Consider the following 8,532-nt stretch of genomic DNA (forward strand, 5'->3'; position numbering starts at 1 on the left):
GATGCTTCACGGGTTGGCATTAGGTGTGTGTTGATACAGGATGGTAGGGTGATTTCCTATGCTTTACGTTAGTTGAAGCCCCATGAGAAGAACTACCCAGTGCATAATTTGGAGTTAGCTGCTATTGTACACGCGCTTAAGCTTTGGAGGCATTATCTTTATGCCATGTCTTGTGAGGTGTATACAGATCACCAAAGTCTTCAACACCTATTTAAGAAAAATGATTTAAACTTGAGGCAACATAGGTGGTTGAAGGTATTGAAAGACTATGATATCACCATTATTTATCATCCGGGGAAGGCCAACATGATGGTCGATGCCTTGAGTAGGAACGCGGTGAGCATGGGGAGTCTTGCTTTCATTCCAGCTGGGGAGAGGCCATTAATTATGCATGTACAGGCTTTGTCCGCAGGTTCGTGAGGCTGGATATTTCGGAGTCTAGCAGGGTTCTTGCTTATGTTGTATCACAGTCGTCCTTGTTTGAGCACATCAACGCGCATTAGTATGATGATCCCCACTTGCTTATCCTTAGGGAAATGGTGCAACATGGTGATGCTAAGGAGGTGACTATTGGTCATGATAGTGTGTTGCGGCTTTGGGGCCGGATTTGTGTGCCTAATGTGGATGGGTTGTGGGAGCTGATTCTTAAGCAGGCCCATAGTTCGTGGTATTCCATTCATCTGGGTGACACAAAGATGTACCATGATTTGAAGCAGTATTATTAGAGGCGGAGGATGAAGAATGATATTGTTGAGTAGGTAGCGTGGTGTTTCAACTGTCAGCAGGTTAAGTATGACCATTAGAGACCGGGTGGTTTGCTTTAGAGGCTAGATATACCAGAGTGGAAGTGGGAGTGTATCACTATATATTTTGTGGTTGGGCTACCATGGACCTTGAGGATATTTGATGTTGTGTGGGTCATTGTGGACTGACTGACCAAGTCAGTACACTTCATTCCAGTCATGACTACCTACACTTCAGAGCAGCTGGCTCAAATTTATCGTAGAGAGATTGTTTTGTTGCATGGCACCTGTGTCTATTATCTAGGATCGAGGCACTTAGTTTATATCATATTTTTGGAGAGCCATGCAGCGTGAGTTGGGCACATATCTTGAGCTGAGTACAACATTTCAACCAGAGTGACAGATAGTCCGAGTGTACTATTCATATCTTCGAGGTCATGTTACGAGCCTTTGTCATTGATTTTGGGGGCTAGTGGGATCAGTTCTTACAGTTAGCAGAGTTCGCCTACAACAACAGCTACCAGTCGAGCATCAAGATGGCTCTGTATAAGGCCATATATGGGAGGCGATGTCGTTCTCCAGTTGGTTAGTTTAAGCCTGGGGAGTCTAGGTTGTTGGGCACTGACTTGGTTCGTGATGCTTTGGAGAAGGTGAAATTGATTCGGGAGCGTCTTCGTACAGCACAATCCAGGCAAAAACGTTATGCTTATAGGAAGGGTCATGATGTGGCATTCATGATGGGTGAGAGGGTTCTACTCATATGTTTTCCAATGAAAGGTGTGATGAGGTTCAAGAAGAAGGGAAAACTGAGCCCTCGGTATATTATTCCTTTTGAGATTCTAGAGAGAGTTGGTGAGGTGGCCTACAAACTTACTTTGCCACCAGCTTACGGGGATTTAATCCGGTGTTTTATATTTTCATGCTTCAGAAGTATTATGAGGACCCGTCACATATGTTAGATTTCAACTTGAGGCAATTCGACAAGGATTTGACTTATGATAAAGAATCAGTGGCCATTTTAGATAGGCAGGTTTGCTAGATGAGATTAAAGAATATTGCATCGGGGAAAATTCAGTGGAGAGGTCAACCGGTCAAGAAGGCGACTTGCGAGACCGATCATGATATGCGAGTTGGAAATATTAACCAAATTTGACTTTTGTGTATTTGACCTCGGATCATAGTTTTGATAGTTTCGTTAGGTCCGGATAGTGAATTTGGACTTGGGTGTATGCCTGAATTTGGATTTGGAGGTTCCTATGTTGATTTGGCTCTAATTGGCGAAAGTTGGTAATTTAAAGGTTTAGAACTTCATAGGTTCGACTCATAGTTAACCTTTTGGTTATTGATGTCCGTTTGGAATTTCGAGCCTTGGAATAGGTTCATATGTTAATGTATAACTTGTGTGTAAAATTTGGGGTCATTCCGAGTTGTTTAGATATGTTCGGCATAAGTTTGGAATTCAAAAATTTGGGTCAATTGATGTGCGATTCGTGATTATGATATTATTTTGGGTGATTTGAGACCTTGAGCGGGACCTTGTTATATTTTGGGACATATTGGTGTGATGGACAGGGTCTTGAAGGGCTCAAGCAGGTTTCGGACCACCCGAAGCATTTTGGAAACTTGCAGATTTTGTTGGTGTCAAGTTCCTTCATCGCATTCGCGACATGGCAGTCGCGTTCACGGAGGGTAAGTGTTAGCTGGGCAGTCTCCCTTCATCACGTTCGTGGTTGGGGTTCGCATTCGCAAAGCAGCTAGGAGCTGGGGTTGTTGGCCTACGCATTCGCGTAGGGTCAGGTGGAATCTTTATCGCGTTCGCGAGTTGGTGTCCGCGAACGTGAAGGTATATTTTGAGGAAGTTATTTCCTGTGCTTTATGAATGCGAGGCACGTGCCGCATTCGCGAAGGGAACCCCTGGCAAACTTAAGTACTATATTTTCAAGGGTTTGAGTTATTTTATCATATTTTGAGATTGGGAGCTCGACTTTGGGAGATTTTAGAGGTAGTTTTTATGACTTGGATTGGGGTAAGTGTTCTTGAATCGGATTTGATTACTATTCATGATTCTATCCTTGATTTTAGCATTTGAATCTAAGTGGAGAAAATTAGGGGTTCTGGCAAAACTTTTCTAAAATAAAAAATATAGATTTGAACCCTGATTCGGAGTTGAATTTGGATGAAACTTGTATAGTTGGACTCGTATTTGAATGGGTGTTCGGAATTTGTGATTTTTGTCACGTTATGGAAAGTGGGCTCGGGTTGACATTTTGGTTGGCTTTTTAATTATTGATAAATATCTAAGCTTTATTATTTGGAATCGATTTCTATAGTCATGTTTGATATTATTGAGTTGTTTTTAGGTAGTTTGACCCGTTCGGAGGTTGTTTTGAGAGGCAAGTGCTTTATAGAGTATTGATTTGACTTATTTTTGGTACGTATCTTGCCTAACCTTGTCTGGGGAAATACCCCTTAGGATTTGGCCTTACTTGCCTACTTATGTTATGTGAAAAGCTACTAGTACATAAGGTGACAAGCGTATACACGGGTGCTATTTGTGGCTTACGACCGGGATAGATCTTAGGCTATTAATATGCTTTGATTTGAAGATATATTGTATATGAAACATTCTTAATCATTTTGTGACTATGTGAACATGATCACTACACTTGTTTTAGCCGTAGTAATTCTTTGTTTGTTAAATACCCATTCGCATTTTACTACTTTCATGCCGTTGTGCACCTTGTTGTTAAACTTTGGCATTATTGTCTTGTGATTATTATTGCATGCGTGGACATGTTGAGCGGATTATTTTGGGTATTGGCATGAGGTTTTTGTTGTGCGAGTGTCATTTATGTTGTGGCACGAGGTCTTTGTCGTGCGACTGTGATTTATATTACAGAACGAGGTCTTTGCCGTGTGAGTATGATTTATATGGCACGAGGTCTTTTCCGTATGAGTGTGATTTATATTATGGTACGAGGTCTTTGCTGTACAAGCCTGATTTATATAGTGGCACGATGTCTTTGCCGTACAAATGTGATTTATATTGAGACATGAGGTCTTTGTCGTGCGAGTGTGATTTTTATTGTGGTACGAGGTCTTCGCCATGTGAGTGTGATTTATGTTATGGCACGAGGCCTTTGCCGTGCGAGTGTGATTGACAATGTGGGCACGAGGTACCATATGTGTGCGTTTCAATTTAATGACTTGTTGTCGATGCGAAGCCTTTTTTTGCATTGAATTGTTATCACCTGTTCTGATGAAATTATTGTTGATGTTTTTTCTACTATACTTTCTTTTGCCAATCTTTTACATATTGCACAAGTTATTTTGACTAGTGAGTATTATATGACTTGAACCTCATTACTACTTCACCGAGTTTAGTCTTGATACTTACTGGGTACCGATCGTGGTGTACTCATACTATACTTTAGCACATTTTTATGTAGATTCGGGTATTGGAGGCAGCTGACCTAGGCAATGAGAGATTTCTTTGACTGCGAGGATTCAAGGTAGGCTGCATTGACCGTCGCAGTCCCTTAGAGACCCATCCTTACTTTGATACTGTCATTTTTATATCTGAACAATATTGTATCTCAAAATATTCTTATGTAATTAGTTAGAGATCATGCGTGACTCTGTACTGCCTATTTCTGGGGAGGTGTCATAGTATTGCAAATTTTGACTTATATTGATTCTATTTCCACTTTTATATTAAACTCTATTTTGTTATATTATGTTTTGTTGATTAAAATGTTGTTAAGTGATCGACTTACCTAGTTTTAGTGACTAAGTGCCATCACGACCCATATGGTGGGATTTGGGTCAAGACATACTTGAAAAGGGGATCTTCGAGGATAGATTGGCCTAGCTACTTCCAGATTTCTATGGTCCTCTAGAGACCACAGGTTGGACGTGCTTCATGCCCACTCTATGTGATGCTAATGAGGCCTCGTGAGTTTTATACCAATATTGAGCGTAGAAACGTCGACAAACCAAAGCTCACCATAAGGGGCAAAACAATAAGATTTGGGCCTGAGCAGATCAATGATGTTTATGGGCTTCTGAATTATCCACTTGAGTCGATGCGAGAAAAGATACATGCTCCAGCGGATATTGGCTAGTGTCTAAACTTTATCCCGCAGGCAAGCGCGTGAAGTGCAACAAGAGGAAGGGCTTAAAATCCATTGATTTCACAACTGAGGCTAACATGTGGATGTACATCATCTGTAGCAGAATCTCACCTTGTGGGAATGTCTCTGATGTTCCATATGTTAGGGCCCTGATGATAGCATGCATATTTTATGGCATTCTTGTGAATGTCAGTTATTACATAATTCAAGAGTTTAAAGAGTACTTGCCACAAGACAGTCCAGGCTTGATGTTCCTTGTTTTAAAAACATAGTTGTTCCTGCGGGCGAATATTAATGTGCACATCACCTATCGTAGGATACCGACCGACAAACCCTCGCATCTATTGAAAGTGACAGGAGAGGGTAGTGTAGTAAAGAGTATGAAGAGAAAAATCACAAAAGTTGCCAGAAAAGAGTACTCCAAGGCTACACAACCCGAGGGACCATTTGGGTTGCTTAACTCCTACCTTGACTCCATTCATGACTTAGTGTAACAACTCCCTATTGAAACCTCGCAAGCCCAGCCCATGCTTGACTACTATACCAAAGAGGAAATGAAAACATACTTGGAAGCTCGGATGAAACAGATGAAGTCGCATTAGAAATTAGTAGCTTTTGTTAGCAAGCTTGAGGCATCATATGGGAAGATGGCTAAGGCACATGTCAATATTCAGGCAGACTTCATAGCATAGTAAAAGAAAAACAAAAAGACGAGCAGGGGAGATGGTTGGATTTGCTAAAGAACTATGATATTACTATTAAGTACCATCCCGGGAAGGTCAATGTGGTGGCCGATGCCTTGAGTAGGAAGAAGGTGAGTATGGGTAGCCTTGCATTCATTCTTGTTAGTGAGAGACCGCTTGCAGTTAATGTTCAGGCCTTGGCCAACCAGTTTGTTAGATTAGATATTTCGAAGCCCAATCGGGTTCTAGCTTGTGCGGTTTCTCGGTCTTCCTTATTTGATCGCATCAGAGAGTGCCAGTATGATGATCCTCATTTTCTTGTCCTCAACGATACGGTTCAGCATGGTGATGCCAGGGATGTTACTATTAGGGATGATGGGGTGTTAAGGATGTAGGGTCGGATTTGTGTGCCCAATGTAGATGGATTACGTGAGTTGATTCTTGAGAAGGCCCATAGTTCGCGGTATTCCATTTATCAGGGATGCCGCGAAGATGTACCAAAACTTGAGGTAGCACTATCAGTGGAAAAGAATGAAGAAGGATATAGTGGGGTTTGTAGCTTGGTGCCTAAATTGCCAGCAGGTGAAGTATGGGAAATAGAGACCGGGAGGATTGCTTCAGAGGATGGAGATTCCAAAGTGGAAATATGAGCGTATCACCATGGATTTTGTAGTTGGGCTCCCATGGACTTCGAGGAAGTTCATTGCTATTTGGGTGATTGTGGATCAGCTGACCAAATCCGCGCACTTCATTCCAATTAGGACTACTTATTCTTCGGAGCGGTTGGCTGCTATTTACATCCGCGAGATTGTTCGCCTTCACGGTGTGCCAGTGTCCATTATTTCAGATCGGGGCACACAATTTACTTCGCAGTTTTGGAGGGCAGTGCAGCGTGCGTTGGGGACTCGGGTGGAGATGAGTACAGCATTTCACCCTCAGACGGACGGACAGTCAGAGCACAATATTCAGATATTGGAGGATATACTACGCGCGTGTGTCATTGATTTCGGGGGTTCTTGGGATCTGTTTCTACCGCTTGCGGAGTTTGCCTACATCAACAACTACCAGTTGAGCATTCAGATGGCTCCGTTTGAGGCTTTGTATGGTAGATGGTGTCGATCTCCGTTGGGTTGGTTTGAGCCCGGCGAGGCTAGACTATTGGGTACTGACTTGGTTCAGGATGCTTTGGACAAGGTTTAATTGATTCAAGAATGTCTTCGCACGGCACAACCAAGACAGAAGAGTTACGCCGAGAGGAAGGTTCGTGGTGTTGCTTTTATGGTTGGTGAGAAGGTACTGCTCAAGGTGTCACCCATGAAAAGGTGTTATGAGGTTCGGGGAAGAAGGGCAAGTTGACCCCTCGGTATATTAGGCCGTTTGAGGTACTTCAGAGGATTGGAGAGGTGGCTTACAAGCTTGCCTTGCCACCTAGGTTTATCCAGTATTTCATGTCTCTATGCTCCGTAAGTATGTCGTCGATCCGTCTTATGTTTTGGATTTCATCATGATTCAGTTGGATGGTGATTTGACTTATGACATTGAGCTGGTGGCCATTTTGGATCGGCAAGTTCGAAAGTTGAGGTCAAAGGACATAGCTTCAGTGATGGTGCAGTGGAGAGGTCAGCCAGTTGAGGAGGGATGCGGAGCAGATATCAATGCCTATTTGAGACTCCAGGTACATTTCTAGACCCGTTCGAGGACGAACGTTTGTTTAAGAGAGGGAGAATGTAACCACCCGGCCGGTAGTTTCTAGAGTTTTAGCCCTGTTCCCCTATTTACTGCTCATTTTAATGCTTTGCAGTTGTTATGTGACTTGCCGGGGTAGTTTGTTTGGGACTGGAGAGGTTTCAGAATGAATTGAGACACTCAGTCTCAAGGAAGAAAACTTAAGTTGGAAAGGTTAACGTGATGTGGACTTATATGTAGACGACTCCGGAATGGAGTTTTGATGGTTTTGTTAGCTCCGTTGGGTGATTTTGGACTTAGGACCGTGTCCGGATTGTGATTTGGAGGTCCGTAGTGGAATTAGTCTTGAAATGGCAAAAGTTGGAATTTGTCCTGTGGTTTCATTTGTAACTTGTGTGCAAACTTTGAGGTCAATCGGACGTGATTTAATAGGTTTCGGCATCGTTTGTAGAAGTTGGAATTCCTTCATTTTTATTAGGCTTGAATTGGGGTGCGATTCATATTTTTGATGTTGTTTGATTTGATTTGAGGGCTCGACTAAGTTCTTATCGTGTTTTAGGACTTGTTGGAGTATTTGGTTGAGGTCCCGGGGGCCTCAGGTTGATTTCGAATGGTTATCGGATCGAAAATGAGACCTAGTGCATTGCTGAACTGGGAGCCTTCTGCTGTGATCGCACCTGCGAAGGTCTTGGCCGCAGGTGCGATGCCGCAGGAGCGGCTAATGTTGTGCAGGTATAGAGCTGGGCTGGCATGGGGTGGGACGCTGGTGCGAGGAGTAATCCGCATCTGCGAGCCCGCAGAAGCACTTCCGCAGGTGTGGAACCTAGAGCATAATTGCGAACCGTGTGGACTTAAGTGACTTCTGCAGAAGCGGAGGAGTTTCCACAAAAGCGATTCCACGGGTGCGTATATTTGGCCGCAGGTGCGAAATCACTAGGCAGTGTTTAAATTCGAGGGTTTTCGAGATTTTCTTCATTTTTGGTCATTTCAAGCTCGGGCTTGGGCAATTGTTTGAGAGGGATTTCGAAGGGATTCTTGAGGTAAGTAACTTGTGGTTTAATTTATTCAATAATTATGTTTCCCCATTGAATTTCCCACCTAGATTGTGTGGTTTTGAGGTGTAATTTGGGAGTTTGAGGCTAGTGATTTGGAGAGTTTGATTTGGGGATTTGAGTGACGATTTGGTGTCGGAGTTTGGTAAAATTTATATGGTTGGACTCGTGGTTGAATGGGCTTTCAGATTTTTTGACTTTTATCGGATTTCTGGACATGGTCTTGGGAGCCGAC

The sequence above is a fragment of the Nicotiana tomentosiformis genome, chromosome 4 (assembly GCF_000390325.3).
Source record: "Nicotiana tomentosiformis chromosome 4, ASM39032v3, whole genome shotgun sequence".
In the NCBI taxonomy this organism is placed as follows: Eukaryota; Viridiplantae; Streptophyta; class Magnoliopsida; order Solanales; family Solanaceae; genus Nicotiana; species Nicotiana tomentosiformis.